Raw genomic sequence first — 17,802 nt, forward strand, 5'->3', positions numbered from 1 at the left:
AGAAATGCTGACGCATAGGAGCACATGTACCCCAATGTTCATAGCAGCACTCTCAACAATAGCTAAAACATGGAAAGAGCCTAAGTGTCCATCAACAGACGAATGGATCAAGAAGATGTGGTTTATCTATACCATGGAATACTACATGGCAAGGAGAAACAATGAAATCTGGCCATGTGTAGCAACATGGATGGACCTTGAGGGTGTGATGCTGAGCGAAATAAGTCAGGCAGAGAAGGACAAATACCATATGTTTGCACGTATAGGAGGATTAAGAGGAACTTGACGGAGGAACAAGGGGGAGAAGAAGGGGGGAAATGGTTGGGGAAAGGGAGAGAGGCAAACCATGAGAGACTCTTGAATGCTGACAAGGACTGAGGACTGATGGATGTGGGGGAGAGGAGGCATGGGCATGGAGGAGGACACTTGTGGGGATGAGCACTGAGTGTTATGTGGAAACTAATTTGACAATAAACTATTTGTAAAAAAAAATAAATAAATATAAAAAAAATTAAAAAAACTAAAGGTAAGTTGCAAACATAAAAAAAAAAAAGAGCATGGATGGAAGGTAGCCAATGACAGTGTCCACCACAAGTGCCATGATGGAGGTTTGTCACAAAGAATAAACAGATGACACATCAAAAGTTCTGAGAGCATGCCTTAGCATGCTTGCAGATCACTTTAATAATAACCAAAAGTGCAACCCCTTCTAGGACTTTCTGTCTGTCCCTGTTTCAAATAATAATCACTGTGCTCTTTTGAAACATGCCCTAGGTACGGCAACTCAACTGCTTCCCCTCACAGAAAAAAAGGGCACTCTTGCTGCAAACACTTCACTGCTGCTTCATGCCTTTCCCATTTTACTGCAAGTGCATTCCCAGTGGTCTCTGACCACGGCGTTCCAGTGTCCTAAACAAACATCCTTGCCCTGCCATGAAGTAAGTGTATTTGTGTCTGAACTATTGTTCCAAAGCAAGATGTATGCCCAGGGTCTGACCACAGGCATCCACCTGTCACATCCTCCCTGAGCCCAGCTGTTCTGACAGTCCTTAGAATTAGGTTCTCTTAGGAGCCCTGCATGATGCAAGCCAGCCAGGGGATTGTGAGAGTAGGTGGGGGAAGCACAGGGTTGCCGGGACAATTCTCCCTCTGGAGAATATCAGAGATCAGGTACTGGAGGACCTGTATAGTATCTGGATAGAGAATGGGGAAACCAGGTAAGAGGTAAGACAGGGAAGGGAGTCCCAGCAGTGGATCTAAAATGGAAAGTAACAGCCCTATCACCCTCTCTCAGAGGAGAGGAAGAGGATGTATAGGGTTGATAAGGAAAGATCACAGAGCAATAAAAGACATGGTCTTAACTGGATGATTTTCAGATGCAGATGTCACATCCTCCAGGGCACACTGCTTGCTGGCACTGAGTGGACACCTCTGGCCTGACCACACAAAGTCAGGCTAGCAATGTCCCTGAGAACTAGTTGGCACTGAGAGGGCCCTACTGCCAGACAAATAATGCCTAGGCTTCCTTTCTAATGGGGAGGGTGGTGGCGGTGGTGATCAGTTTATGGTGTATTTTTTTAGATTAAATAAGATTCAGGAGTATCTTCATTATTAGTTAGAGCCCTGAACCATGTCAAGTAGGAAAAAAAAGCCCGTGTGGGGGGATGCAGTTGAGCTTTAAGCAGCTCCAGAAAGGCACTAATATATAAATGGCAGATGTGAGAGGAAGCAAACGCAGAAGGTAAATGCACTCCCTAAGAGTCTGGGTTGCTTATGTTTGCCTGATTGTTGGCTGAGAGGTGAGCAGAGGCAACAGAGAAGAGTACCTGATGTCGCTTTCACTGGATACTCCACCACATGGCTCACATAGATCATACAATGCCTCCCTTATCTTTGGGGAGGTGTCCTGAAATCAGTGGGCTTAATTATGAAGGGAAAAGGGCAAGATGACTGATGGTGAGTGACTGCAATAAATGATGGCAGAAAAGGGTGCTCTCCCTTGGCTGTCTGGGTATACCTTAGCCAGAATGCAGCTTGTTCCTGGAATGGGGCCCTGGGACCTCGAGGACCAGATTAGGATGGATCTGCCCCAGGACCCTCCATAGCCTTAAGCCAAGAGTCAGTTCAGACTCGTGCTCACTTCACTACTTGCTCAGTGGGGTCAGCCCAGCCAGGTGGTGAGCGTGTATCCCTCGGCCCTAAACCTGTCTCCTCTTCCTTTTCTTGGACCATCTCAGTTACTGGCAGCAGTGTCTGTTGTCCAGTGTTGACACTGCATCCTTCTTTATTTGGCCCCTAAGCCCTCAGGCATGGACCCTCCTAAGGTCCAGCTACCCCCCTCATCAGGGGAGGGACAGAGGCAGACTGCCGGGAACCTTAGAAGCTAATAACTTAGCAGCCCTTCAAGCTTAGAGCCCTTAAAATGATGCTGCTTATTTAGGTGAGACTGAAGGTAGATTTGGAGAGCAGCTGGGGAGGGGCACACCCCACTGAGAAACCAGAGCCCTCAGATACTCAGAGCCACCCTCCCGAGAAAGCATCACGTCATTCCCAGAGATGACCAGATTGTTCTCATTGAGAAGAGTTCTAGGAAATACATTTTTTCCCATTATGCTACTTATGTGTCTAGTACAGACTGGCATCCAAGCAGCTCCCAACTTCTGGGGAATCTAGACTCTCAGGGAAGGAGGGCCGTGCAGCCACAGCTTTGTCCAGTGCGGAACTGGCAGTTGGAGCAGAGTGGTTTGACTAGTGTCTCGTTCTAGGGCATATGCCTAGGTCCTTACTGTCACCCTCTATCCCTCTGTGGCTTCATCTCTCCAGACTGTAGTCTTGCAGGAGAAGCACAGCCCCGGGGCAGGGATTGTTCTGAGGGGCAGAACCTTAGTAAAAGCTAAGTTCCCAGAAGAGAGACCTTGTCAGTGAAGAGAAAGGGATAGGATGTCAGTGCTTAGGAGATGTGGGAGCTTCCCCTCGACTGCCTTATATATTGTTGGTCTCCCCTGAGCTAAGATAATCTGGCTACAACTTCCCCACCTGAACACTGAGATATAAACTAACACTGAGTCATCTTCCTGGGTACTGCTTCATAGTCATTGAATAAATAATGTATTGAGTACCTATTCCCATGGCAAGCCCCACACTTAGAGCTGAGGATACAGACCCAAGTGTGGTAATTTCTGCTTAAAGGACATCAGAGCTGGGTGGAGAACATGGACAAGAATGGGATGCAGAATGACAGATGCCAAGTGAGGATTATCTCAGGGATTGAAGGAAGATAGGGGAGGAGCACGTACCCTCTTAGGATAGGGGGGTGGTCGGTGACATTTTCTAGAGCAAACGAGTCTTTTAGAATGAACCTTCTTGCTAGTATTTCTTATCAAACCTTAAAAATAATTTAGCAAGAAAGATTTGCCCAAATGCAGGTAGTAAAAGACACAGAGTTTGTGAGAGAGATGGCATATGTATCTCAGACTCACACATCCGTGAGAACATGATCACTCCTAGAATCTCCGAGTCCCACTTGGAAAGCCTCCAAGGGATTTTTGGGTTACAACATTCTGATGGAATCAGTGAATCAAAAAATAAACTCCCTATTTGCAAATCAGCATCCCTGTCATGCAAAATCCTGTTTCCCTAAGCAGGGGTTTCTCATGCCCAGAAAATCACATACATTCTCTGAATTAAAATCTAAGAGAGAAATAAAAAGTAACCTCATGCTGGGTTGATTTTCTTTAATGATCTGATCCATGCCCCTGTTTTGGGTGGGAAGTTATTACAGCCATAAATATTTGTAATTCTTTCTCTGATGTATTATATTTGTTAACAGCGCCACAGGGTAGATGCTGTGCTAGAGAAAATAAAAACACTGAATGGTGGGGTCTTAGGGGAGAACGCTAGGGATGGGGAGGGATTCTCTCCCTGAGCAGACTTCCTTGGCAGTGGGATCCACTGGGAGGAGGTCTGGACCACTGGTCAGGGAACCTAGCTTCAAGTTCAGTCTCTGACACCAGTAGCACTTAAATTTCTTGGATCTGTTTCCTCTTCTACAAGGTATCTGGGGACGGATAAAAATAAATTAATAGATGTAAAAAGATTTCATAAAGCCGTGAGCTCCACATATGCACATTTAAACAAATGGTGCAGAAACTAAGGACGCTATCTCTTCACCCTCATGGACAATATGCTTGACACTCTTCACTTCTCTAATCTATGTATCAGGGAGGCTCCCAACTCACACACATATATGGATCTGGGGAAAGTTGCGTAGATTCTCTGATATTCAGTCTTTTCATTTGTTCAGTGAAGGCAATTGCTATTCAATTAAAGATAAAATCTGTAACAACTTGATAAGTGGTTGCCATTTTTATGCAATGTGTTAGTGTTACTTTATCAGTTGGGATGCTTTCAGCTACAATTAGTAACAAGTCCAGCTCAACCAGAAGAAACAAGGAGGAAAATGGGTTTATCTTGTAATAAGAAGGCCGGTACCAGGATGAGTTGAATGGCAACTCAATGACTTCACCGAGGACCCAGGTGTCAGTGTTGGCTTCCATCCTAAGACCAGTCTCTTGCTTTTCTCACAAGATGGTCCACCCTCCCATTCCCACCCAACAATGTTCACAGGCCATGCCCAGGAAAGATGCCCTCCCGATATTCATAGAGGAGGAAATCCACCAGTAAGGAAAATGGGTAGATCTCAGAGGGGCAACAAGGTGGACACATCCACTGAACCTCTTCAAATAAGGCTGAGGAGTTGGGACATGATCTTGAATTGTCAGATCTCTCCCATACTACTTTGAAAAGTGCATGCATTCATTAGGCATCACTAAAGGGTTACTACTCATTAAAAACAGTTAAGCACTGAGTTATTTAAAAATTGCCATGTTTAGCAATATTTATCCTTTGCATAGAAAGTTGTCTATGGTATAATTTCTAAAAGCAAGAAAGAAAAGGAAATGCTTGTCTAACAGTAGAAGCATGGTTGAATAATCAATAATATACTCCTCTTATTATGCAGTATTAAAAATGAGTTACAAATGACATATAAAAATCCTGTAAAATATTGAGTGAGTGAAATAAAAATACATATACACCATATTATATCCACTAAGGAAAGCAAACATATGTACAAAACAAAATTATGTGTAGAGAAAAAATGTACTAGAAGAAACCAGACCAAAATGTGATAAAGATTTTTCGAGGGTTGTGCAAGCCCAATTGATTGGGTCTCTTTTTCTTGTCCTACAATGTTCCAGAATTTCTGTGATTTACAGGTTTAGTCTTTTAACAGGTAGAAAAACAAATTTAAAAAATAATGGTGGCTAGCCTGACCACAGAGAATGCCCTCTTGGCATGGATCTGCATGTATATTTCTATCATTCTCTTCTATCCAAATCAACGTGAAAAAACAACTCAGACCGTGTGGGGAAAGCATCTGCATCTCATGCATTTTTAACAGGTTTATCGAAACAAATGAGAGATGAGGGGCAGGACCCTTTGCCCTGAGAACAGGTTATATAAACTAAGAGTGATACTATGGTGGTGGTGACCACAGAAATGTGGGTTCGGGGACAATTCTGGGACTACAGATGTGTCAAGAAAATGCTAAAAACTTGGGAAGCCACAGTTAACATCTGACAAATTAAAGAGGGTTGGCATGCATCCTTATGAAGAGATTTCCTTTTGATTACAAAGAGATTAAAGAGCCAAAGCTTCCTCTAAGACAAGAAGTTTGATGAGGTAGATCAGAAGGCATGTGATCGGGTTATCGGGGGCCAGTTTGAGGTGTAAGTGGATGATCAAGTTTGCTTCACCATGGGTGGGTTGCTGGTAAAATCCCCCTTCCCCAAATACGTCACCCACAACTTGATACTGGATCAGTTTTAAGAAGCCAAATGTGTGCTTTTTTCCTTGCAGTCCTACCCCACAACAAAGTGTTAGCCATGAGCAAGAAGTACCGTTTTAAGTCACTGTGATAAACAGAATTCCACCCTCCATGCATCACACCCAAACTCTCCCCGACTACTAGGTGCTGTACCTGAAACACCACCATTATGGCTTTACTCCTTTAAGCTTTGAATAGTTCCTAGTTTCTTAAGAGTCCCAAAACAATACTTTCTCCCTGGGGGATAAAGAATTACATCACTGCCAGAGTGTCTCATGGATTAGTAGCTCACTGTCGGTAGGGAAGTCTTACGGGTGTGAAGTCAGGGAGGCAAAGCAAGAGGTAAGCCCCAAAAGGCAAGATCTTCACAACACTGCATGTGTTGTGCTTGAAGTTTTCAGAGATCATATTCCTGTTGTGTGTTAATAGTCATGCAAGGCTGTGAATTACCTGATTCTTCCATGGGAAGAATGTGTTGAGCATTTCCCATACACGGTATCATTTTATCATCTCGCTTTTTGTCATTTTCAGAAGAAAATCTTGCTGATTAGTTAAGGAAGTTGGAAATTTGCATGTTAATACAGGGCAAAGGGGAGATTCAAGGCCATGGCTTACTCCTCCAAGCCAGATTCCTCTTGAGGACTCAAGAGTCTAAGAGACAGAAGTCTCCAAAAGCTACCACCCTTTCTGCCCAAATGACCCCTTCCTCCAGGCAGGATTTGACATGGTGCTGCCCATGGAACTAAAGACTGTGACATTGTACCAATTTTGAGGGACCAAAGGAATGAAAGAGTAGGGCCTCATTAGAATCTACCTCTGTACCTTCAGACAAAACTCTCTCATTTGACCTGTGCAATTTTGTGTGACATTTTCCCAAAGTGCTTTCTACTACCATATTTGCCTTAGACATCAATTTTAAGAGTGAAAGGTCAGCTTTCTGGATGTGAAATATTTTATACATGACCTTTTATCTGTCATTGCTAAGATTACTACAAAGTATTTGCCCTGAAGAATAACTAAAAATGCAATCAAATAAGATTACCTATTGCATAGAAAAAAAATAACACCTCATTAAAGTGATTGTGTGTGTAGGTCTTGGCAAACAGGTCAGAAAGCACACAGAAGACAAAGAGGATGAGTCTATCTTATCTCAACCCTGAATGAACCAGGGTTCATTCTTATGGGGAAAACTAAATCATTAGAATTGAAGTCAGGCTTACTAGCAGTCATTCAAAGTCTGACGTTCTACCATCCACTATGGTAGCAAATGCCCCTGCTGCCCTTCACAACATAGCCATCATCCTGCCCTCCAGAGGAACAGAGACCCTAAACACTCAAAACCTGCCCCTGTTGTCTCAGCAACAGGTCCAGTTTTTTGAAGTGCCTACATGCACAAGAAGGACCAAGAGCCTCCTTGTATTCATATAAGTTCCATGTGCTGCTGGTCTCAATTTTGAGGTTTAGGTCTCCAGAGTTCTGCTAGCCAGACTTCCCTCATACCTGCCCTCAAACTTTAGGAAATGGAGTTGGGGGAAAACTCTGGACATTCTATCTGCTGTACTCAAGAGAATATAGGCTTTTGGTTCAGACATCTCTCTGTTCAGGTACTGACTCCACTGACAAGCAGCCAAGCCATCTTGAGCAAGTCACTTCACCTTCATGAACCTCAGGCTCCTAATCTACGTAGTGGGCATATCTGTAAAACTCCTCTCCTAGTGATTTTGTGGGAATTGCTTGAAATTAGTACCATGCACTCAGTTAATGTCCCCTTACTGGCCAATCCATAGAATACTGTGGGATCTGAAGAATTTAGTGTAGCATTTAATTTCATACTGTAGTTTTCAGACATATTTAGTAACAGACCCATTTGTTTGATGAAATTATATGTAGAAACACAGCATGTAAACTAGTTGAAAGCTAAACCTTTGGGGGTAGGGTACCCAGAATCCCAGCACCTCAGGCTAATTGTATTTCAATCTCAGGGGGTCCCTGATACTTAGAGGGGGGACCCCCTCTAAGGGGGTCCCAGACGCACTTGGGAATTGCAGGAAGATGGCTTATCAATTGTTCCAGATACTCATTCCACCTGCACTAGCCGTGCTTCTGTTGTAACTTCTTCAGAAAGAAACTCGGAGTCTTCTCTAACCCAGGCTCAAAAGTTTCAGGAGCTGGATCCGAGTCCCAAAGACCTAGTGCAGACAGACACTCCCTGGCATCCTGGAAAGTAAGTAAATGGGATGTGTGTTTTGATCTTCCCCAGAGCTCCCAGGATGGGACTGTATACCAGATCATTAGCACATAGACCATCTCCTTTAGCCAAGCCCTTTTGGTTGGTCAAAACTCAAGGCAGACCCACCCTCCACAGGTAAGTTTCACTGAACTTCCCAGTGCACACAGCACTCTTCCTTCTTATTGAATTATAAATGTTTAGGACTTGGAGGGATCAGATTTGAGGGGATCATATGCTAGCTCTCTTCCCATGGTTCTCACCCCTCTGTTTTTCCCAACTTTGCCTAAGCTAGAAACTCTCCAGAGCTCAGCACATACATGATGCATAGAAGAGAATGGAGACATTTCCTCACCATGCACTTCTTTAGGCCATTTGTAGGCAGGGAGGCTACAAACATGGGAATATGGAGACTCCCAATGAGAATCAGTGTAGTAGAGTGGTTAAGACAATAGACTCTGGATGCATACAGTCTAGATTCAAACCATAGATCTGTCATTGGGTGACTTTGGACAAGTTGTATAACTGCTCCCTGCCTTGGTTTCCTCATGTGTAAAAATAATAGTAGTTCTTTCCTCGTAGAACAGTGGCTGATGTGCAGTGTTGTGTAAATTTATCATCGACACTTTGCCCCATGTTTTGTAATGAAGTGAGTTAGTATGGATTGTCAAAAGAGCACTGGACTGAGAGTCAGGTTCTAAATTCTAGCCTTAGTTTCCCCATCGATTTGGTGTGTTAACCAAGTATTAACCAAGATTCTTTTGCTTGTCAGGCCTCAGTTTCCCACATTTGTATTATCAGTGGGTTGGGATAGCTTATCTATAAGCCCCCCTATCGTCTATGTGCTTTTTAAAAAAATTTTTAACTGTGATAAAATACTTCTACCATAATATTTACCATCTTTAATCACTTTCAAGTGTACAGTTTGGTGGTATTAAGTGTGTTCACACTGTTGTGCAACTACCTGTCTCCATAACTTTCCCCCAACTGAACCGTACCCACTAAACAGTAATCCCCATTACCCCTCCCCTAGCTTTTGGCGACCACTATTTTACTTTCTGCATCTATGAATTTGACTACTCTAAGTACCTCATGTAACTGTAAGAATACAATTTTGGTTTTTTGTGATTGGCTTATTTCAATTAACATCCCCAAGTATATTGATGTTGTAGAGTGTGTCAGAATCCCCTTCCTTTTTGAGGCTGAGTAACATTCCATTGTATGTATATACCACATTTTTAAAATTCATTCATATATTGACAAACACTTGGGGTTACTTCTACCTTTTCAGTTATTGTGAATAATACCACAGTGAACATGAATATACAAATATCTCTTTGAGTCCCTGCTTCCAATGATTTTTGATATATACACAGATGTAGAATTGCTGGATCATATGGTTATTCTATTTTTAATTTTTTGAGGAACCTCCATCCTGTTTTCATTAGGAGCTCCGCTATTTTACATTCCTACCAGCAGTGTATAAGGGCTCCAATTTCTCCAGATCCTCACAGCGCTTATTATTTTCAGGGTTTTAGGGGTTTTGATCATGTCCATCCTCATGGGTGTGAGGTGTCTTCTGTATCCTTTGACTTGATGACCTGGCATTTGAATGGCAGGAATGGCTGGTCCTGTGGTCTGCTGGCTAGCCCCCTGCTAAGGTGACTCCTTCTACGTCTGTTTCCTGTGCCTAGTGCTTGGTATTCACAAAACAATCTCCAGTCCTTTCCTGAAAGGATTGTGATTTGGTTTATAAATACATGTGACACCTTGAATTGAAAAAGAAATTCTGCCCAACCTTATAAAAAATCAGCCCCTTCCATTTGATTTTATAGGCATAAGCACTTCAGGTCATATTTATGGGGTTAAGATCCAAGCTCTGATCGATGGCCTCTCCTCTGCTTCCTGTATTCACAGCATGGCCTCAGCAAAGTAGGCATGGGAATCTATGGCTGGGTGCCACTGAAATATAAATGTCCCTTCATTTCTAATGGATGCTGAAGAATGCAGCTTATATCATTATGCCTGCCATAAAATATTAAATGTAAGTAATTCAATGTTACCCAAGAGCCAGAGCCACACTGGTGGCTTTTTCTTCCCCTGTTCAGGAAGGAATGGCCCTGAGTACCCAGCCTGGCTCCCACATACTGTGGATGCAATGCTTGCATCTTTATTTCTTATAGGAGGCTGCCTTTCTTAGGGTCCCTTGATGTTAACTACTCCAGGGAATGAATGGCAGAGGGCCAAATCTTCATCCAATACTTTGGACCTCTCCAGGAAGAAAGAGAGCTAGAGGGGCTGCTCCTCTTCCTGAAACCCTTCAAATAAAGAAAGGATTCCCAGTGTAAGATCTGACCTAAGGATAGGCTGTGGCAGATACTTTCTGGGTCCCACATCCAGCCCCTCAGCCCACCTGCTTTCACTGCCATCACAGTGGACAGTTGAGTGCATGACATCAGAATCCCACATCCACTGGACTCCATTCACCTCATACATGCTGCTGGGAAGTATGAGAAATGTCGTGTTCCCAGTGACACCTCCCAACTAGTGGGAGACAGAGGATGGTGGTGGTCAGTAAATATCCCGGCTGCTAGTCCTATGGAGAGGCAAAGGATGTGCGTTTTGATGTGCATTCTACATATTTCCTCAAAGGATCCCCAGATGGATCAAGCTTCATTTTGTCTACAGCTATAACTGGCCCAGTTCTGTACCTTTCCATGCTTCCTTGCCTAGTTTTCCTTGCCCCTTACTCTGCCTTCCTGAGATACCTCCCAAGTAAATTACCTGGTCTAAGTTCGTGTGCTAGGCTCTGCTTTCAGGGGACTCCTATCAGGACACAGGCTCACAGTATGGGGAGGGTTTCTGGAAGGAGAAGGTGAACTGTGAGGCTTGGGGACTGACAAAAAGGCTGAATACCTCTAGAAGTCAAGATCTGTGAAAAGAATTTGGCTTCAGTTGTGCTTCTTGTTCTATATACATTTTACCTGGACTATCATGGTCAGGCTATCCCATACAGTTGTGCAGGCCAGCCATTGCACCAAGGCACCTCATACAAGGATTTTGAAATTTGGCTCTCATTCTGCTCACCAGGCCACACCCTCAAGTTCTGGCCTGCACCCACCAAAATAAAAGGCTCCTGTTTCTTAACGCACAGTTGTTCATCATTTTCCAGGCCATATGGCTTCAGTCTGGCATCTGCACAAAAGGGGTATACCTTCTTCCTGTTTGCACAAAGGTATCTTACAGGCTGGCTGTGGTCTTCAGACCCGTCATTGGGGGGGTCTTCCCTGTGTTTGATTCCTTTTATCCACAAACCTAACACTGTAACCAGACAGTCTCTCTCTCATGCCCCATATGACATTTTCATTTCTGCATGTGCCCTTGGTTACTGCTGACTCTCTCCTTCCCTCTTCTCACAGAGGTATACCTGTGTTCTCCAGCATTTGTTCTTCAGGCCTCTATTCATTCTAGTAAGCTTCCAAGCTCACTTGTGCCACTACAGTACTCATTTGGAGTTGTCCATTTGTTCATTTATTTATATGTTTATTCTTCAAGAATGTGTTCACTGTTTTCCAATAATGTACTTGGCTCTAGTCTGGCAGATGTGAATAAGTCCAACCCCTGTCCTAGGGAAGGACAGAACAGATAGACAGAGACAGAACAGTGATCAATGCAGTGGTAGAGGAAAGCTCATGGCCTTAGGGGCCAAAACAGTGACAGGTAACCTGAGCTGTCTTGATGCTTGGTAAAGACAGAGGGTGGGAGACATGGAGCGCATTCCAAGAGAGAATGGCAAGTTTAAAGACAAGGAGACAAGAAATGTCCACAGAGGACACTAGACTGTTCAGTGTTGTGGGATTGGAAAAGGTAGAGGTAAGGCTAGGCTGGGTTAAAGGTAAGCAACAGTGGGGAGCCATGGAATCGAAGAATTCCATGTTGAGTATAGGCATCATCAAGGTGCATTTACTGAACCCTACAGAAAGCAAAGAGACAGGTGCTCAGCAAGGGATTTGCTCTTGCCTGTGTTCTGCAAACAGTTAGAAATTCAATTGATTTTTTTCCCACCAAATCTGCTTGTGTTTCTGAACAGAAAGCACATAGAGTGAGGGTCCATTGGGCTGGGATGAATATTTGGCTGTAATTAATGGATGAGAAATGCCATTGATGTGGGCTTGATCTTCTCAACATGGAAGGTGCTGAGTCAATAAAGAAGATCAGAGTCTGTGATTGCCTCTGCCAATCTATATTCCTTTCACATGGTGGACACTGGGTTTTCTGTCTGTGTATCTCCCAGGAGAATTTTCTTGTCTTTTCTGGTGAGAAAGTGTACACAAAGGATCCCTTTGCCCTTCTTCAAGAAATAGACATGAGACAGGAGCAACAAGGAGAGGAGCAGGCAGTGGATTGTCAGTGGGCTGGATGGAGGAGTTCTGTCCCTGTTTATTCACTCAAGATCTTAGCAGGACCTTGTAAAATTTAGGGAGGCTCAGTTGAGAAGAAAGAGCTCGGGATCTTTGTGTCTTATTGACCTGTATTCAAAGCCAGGTTGAGGCTCAGACAAGTTATCAAACTTCTTTTAATCTCAGATTTCCTTCTCAGGAGGGGTCATTCACTCACTAGGCTAGGGGACACTATGGAGTACCTGCCACTCACTGAGTCTGACTCTGAAGGTGGTGGAGCTCGTTGGATGTTGGCCATTCCTCTCTACTGGCTCCTCCTTTAGGGGTCTGTTTCCACATCTCTCTGACCCCCTTTCCATCATTCACCTCATCCATCTCTTTACTGATCAATCCATTTCCATGCTTCCACCAGTGATGACCTTCCAACTCAGAGCTCTGATTGTACACTTACTTTGCCAATAATTCACCATGTGACTGTTGGCAAGTCACATTCCTTTGCTAGGCCTCAGTTTGTCCATCTATAATATGGATGCATGGACCAGATTTGTGAGAGTCCTCTCAACTCTAACATTACATCATTCTATGACTCCGTGGGCCCCGGCTATCTAGAAAATAAAGCCCAAATGCTTTGACAAGGCGTGCAAGCTTTGCCCAGAGTCCCTGCCTGCTCTGACTATAATTTTACTCTCATCATCCCTGTTTCCTCTTTGTCACTATCCAGTCCCTTGCCTTCTCATCCCAGTGAAATTCTCTGCTACTTCCCTGGACCCCTACCACACTAGGTATCTCATCCCCACTGCCCGATTTCATCATGGCCACCAACAGTATTGAGCAGAGAGGAGACATACAATAATGTTTTTTGGTGAGTCAGCTTGAAATTTCACTATGAGTGGGTATTACTGAGGGAAACACAAAGAAAGCCCGACTTATAATCAGAGATATGGTTGGTGAGGTCACCAGACCAGCCCTCTAGACAGTCATTAGGGCAGAAATACCAGCCCCAGAAGTACTTGCATCTCTACATCCAGCCTGCTGTTGAGATTGTTATAAGCAGATCAGATAAAGAAACAACACCCGGGTGTTACATCTGGCTATGTCAGGTTGATCAAAGAGGGGCAGACTGGTGTCATGGAAAGTATAACAAAAGAGGCAGGGGTAGGAGCCTCATTTCAGCTTTATCTTAGCTCACCATGTGACTTTCATTCCAGCTGCTTAACTTCTTGGGCCTCAGTTTCTTCATCCACAAAATGAAGACATTCTTATCCCTGGAGGGGTATCCCATCCTGATTGAGACATTGCATATAAAGTGCATTGGGAGAAACATGCAAATCTTGTCCCAAAGGGAGGAAGCATTATCATAAAGTCATTGCTTATCATCTATTACAGAAAGTCTTTCTAGTATGAGCCAAAGCAGTCTTCCACCCCAGCCACTGAGAAATGACTCATTCTCCTGGATGTGACCTGAATAAACAGAGAAAGTGTGGCAGCTCTAAAACATTAAAATGAAAAAACAGCCTGGTGGCCTCATTCATCACCACCCGGCCCAAAGTTTCTGCTCTCTGTTACTTGTGCATTTACTATTCCATGTTCATGCAGCGAGCACACAACAAAATTTGCTAAAGACCTGCTCTGTGCCAAGCCCTGCCCTCGGCTGTGGAGACACAAATGGAAGGACAGGGCCCCTGCCTTAGGCCACCTCAGAGCCACATGGGGAGACCCACAAAAGAAAACAATTGCAGTATGTCCAAATCAGCCACAGAATGAGGGGATGCTCCATGCAAGGCTAAGAAAAGGATTGCTAAGTCATCTGGAAAAACCCAGAAAGGTTCTCAGAGGAGGTGTCATTTAGGGGTTTTGCAGGTTGACTAAGGAATTTGCAGAAGGGGAAGGGGAAATGAGCCTCAAGTTTGAGTTGAATGTCAACTGGCAAAAGGTACAGGGACGGACCCCTGCAAGCAAGCTTAAGGTCAGGCCAGCAGTCTGGGAAGCTGAGCCTGAAAACCTACCTTTTCTTTGCTCTAGAGCCTCCTACCTCTAGGGCTGGCAGGTGAAGGGCCTGAGTCTCCAGGGGAGGTGGTTTTGTCCAGGAGGGTATAAATGCCAACAGAAGAGTGGTCACAGGGCCTTCTTAAAGGAGTGACTGGCTCCTTACCCCAACCAGACATTTCTTTGGCTGAAGGTTGCTGTGTGGGTACTCTAAGGCTGAGGATTATTTGCCCTCTAGTGAGGAAATTTTGCTGTATCTTCTTTGTGGAGGCTAAGTTGCATCTTGGTCTTGATTGAAATCCAAATGCGAGACAGGCAGCCTGTCTCTGGTCACCTTTGGACCTGGTGACTCATTTGGTGGCAATGGCAGGAAATGAAGCAAAGACAGGAGTACTCATCTTTTAGGGATCATATGTGATTAGCATGGTAGTAGTTAAAGAAATACACACTTCAGTCCCACCTTCTAACTCTTAAAAAAATCAGTTATGGCAGATAGCAGGTAGAGAAGAAGTTATCAAGGGAACTCGAGGCCATGTGCCCTTGCTCAGAGGATGTGGAGGGAAAAGAAAACCCTGTTGAGACTTGAAGTGGGTTTTCTCTGACATGAGTCAAAGGACTCAGTGCATCCCTGATATGAAGACCCCTTCCTTTCCAGGCCCCGGGGCCATGGTGCTTAAAGAAAGCAGCCTGAAGTCTGGCTCCCCTGACTGAGACAGCCAGAATCTTGAAGACAGTTAGAGACAGGATAAATCAGATTGCAAGACTTAGAGACTGCGCTTCTGACTGATTATCGTTATTTTTATATTACATTATTGTAATAAAGACAGAAGGGAGAATGCGATTACTTACAGAGGTCTTTTCAGGTGGCTGCTGATTTCTGTAACACTGGTATTAATCCAATCATGCACCTATAATTTGGGGGCCATGTGTTTCAGCAAGTCAGTTCTTCCAAGAGGAGGGGAGAAATGAATTTGCAAGACACTTGAATATGACTGTGTATGTGCATGTATGTGCATGCATGCATGCGTGTGTGTGTGTGTGTGTGTGTGTGTGTGTGTGTGGTGAGTGAAGGGTGGGGATGCTGGGAATGGCCTCTCTCCTCTGACCTTCACTCTGCTCTGCTATCAGAATAGGTCCCGTGCTCAGAACAGAAGCTGCATAGAGTCTACATTGTCTATATACTAGATACCAGATAACAACTCTTTACCCTCTTACAGTATAAGTGTTGGACATGGGAAGCAACTGTGAAGCTAGGTTGAATGAGTCAATTGCTATTTATTTGTTTGTTTTGCTAATTCTGTCAACACTCAGCAGTGTTATTTATAGACAGAGTATTATTGGATTCGATTATTGAAGAACAAGCTAAAGATGATCAATAATAGCTACCAATGAGTTCTGACTTTGTGTTAAGCACTCCAAATGCCCTTTGAACATTTTATCTCAAGTCTTCCATTTTGCAGAGGTGGAAACTGAGACTCAGTGTTGTATCCAAGCTCACAAAGCAGGTACATGATAAAGACAAGATTTGAACTCAGGAAAAAAACCATTGTTCAGTTTTTTTGGAGCCTAATGTGAGAGAGAAGATGAGATGGAACCATATTTGGAGAGGAATCATGAAGAGTCTGGAGTGCCATGACTGCTTTTGGCCTTCCTTCTTTCTGGTTTCTCAGGCTCTGCCTGTAGACAGTCCCGTCCTCAGAATCCCATACAGTATGGACAAGTCCCATGGGGTGGCATAGCTCCCCCACCACTCAGCACCTAAATTCTGGGGTTCTGTGTGGCACAGAGTTCCCAGACACACACACACCTAACCAAGTTGGGGATGGGAACTGACCCTTTGTCAGGTGCACAGCCTATCAGAGCCAGTGTAGACATGCAGAGATTTTGCTGAAAGCCAACTACTTTTAATGTACATAAAGCTGAAATCCCAGGGCATGGGGGCTTTTGTGTTTGCTTTTGTGCAACCACTTGCTGCTGCCGTGTGAATTATGCTGTGGAAAACCAGCTGCCAAAGGTTTCCATTGTCAGCATTCTGTGGGCAGCAGGCTAATGGGGCTGCTGAGTACACCCCAGTCATCATGAAACAAATTGCATAGCTGCACAGTTGAGAAAGAGGCTTGGGGTCCTTACGACACTCACCCTCCTCACGCCCCAGGGGATGAACACCTGAGGGAATAACTGAGAACTGCCTTGTCCCTATCAGTATAAGTGTTAGACCTCTTATACTGTCTCCAGAAGAGCTTTTGCCCTTGCTGGTGCTCAGCAGGCCAGATTCAGGATCCAAATTTCAGGAATTTGGGGCTTATCTCTTGGGAACAGTCATTCATCTCTCTTTCTCCGGTTCTAGAGGCCAGTTACTGCCCATTCTATGTCAACAGAGGTATTAATTTCCTAGGGAGGCTGTAACAAACACATTTAAAACAGTTGTTATAATTGACTTAATAGAAATTTATTGTCACACAGTTCTGGAGGCTCAAAGACTGAAATCAAGGTGTTGGCAAGGTTGGTTGCTTCTAAGGGCTGTGCAGGGGAATCTGCTCTAACTCTCTCCCTGAGCTTCTGGGGACTCCAGGCATTCGTTGGCTTATAGATGGTGTTCTTCCTGTGTCTTTACATCAATTTCTCTTTGTCCATGTCTGTCCCTGTGTCCCAATTTCTCCTTTTACCAAGGACACAGTCATTTTGGATCAAGGCCCATCCTAATGACCTCATTTTAACTTGATCATCACATCCCCGGGCACCAGGAGTTAGGACTTCAATGCCTTTGGGGGGAAAACAATTCAACCCATAGCAGCTACAATGCTGCCATGGAAACGTTGGCTGCCACGGTTAATGGAGGTACACCCAGGTTGTGGGACTAGCCTCACCTAAGATGGAGAATATAATCCCCCTCCATCTGAGTTCCTGAGTGGAATGGAGCCTGAGCATCTAATGGTTGACCTTTAGTTTGCATTATTCCTTTCAGTAGTACTTGGATACTAATTGAGCTCTTACTCTTGTCCTGGAACATAGTTTAAAGGATTTATATGTGTTAACTGATTGAACCCTCATAACATCCATATGAGGTGGACACCAGCACAATACCTGTTTTACAAATAACAGGTAAGTCTCCTAGACTCACTGCAGTGAAAGAGGTTTTTTGTTTTGTTTTGTTTTTTTAGTTTTTTAATGTTTATTTAATTTTCAGAGACAGAGAGACAGAGTGTGATCAGGGGAGGGCCAGAGAGAGAGGGAGACACAGAATCTAAAGCAGGCTCCAGGCTCTGAGCTGTCAGCACAGAGTCTGATGTGGGGCTTGAACC

General features: G+C 44.1%; 1 protein-coding gene and 1 long non-coding RNA gene across 2 annotated transcripts in view; one reads left to right on the forward strand and one right to left on the reverse strand.

Moving 5' to 3' along the window:
• The window catches only part of CLSTN2 (calsyntenin 2), a 634,687-nt gene that overhangs the window by 379,286 nt on the left and 237,599 nt on the right, over positions 1-17,802 (forward strand). The gene's annotated exons all lie outside the window — the stretch shown is intronic.
• Positions 7,789-13,776, reverse strand: LOC120242659. The gene is made up of 3 exons (XR_005531130.1): positions 13,704-13,776; positions 10,602-10,710; positions 7,789-8,104 (listed from the first exon to the last, which is right to left on the reverse strand). It is a non-coding gene; the product is annotated as an uncharacterized LOC120242659 (long non-coding RNA).

This window comes from Hyaena hyaena, unplaced genomic scaffold (genome assembly GCF_003009895.1).
Source record: "Hyaena hyaena isolate Hyena2069 unplaced genomic scaffold, ASM300989v1 scaffold_311, whole genome shotgun sequence".
NCBI classification, from domain to species: Eukaryota; Metazoa; Chordata; class Mammalia; order Carnivora; family Hyaenidae; genus Hyaena; species Hyaena hyaena.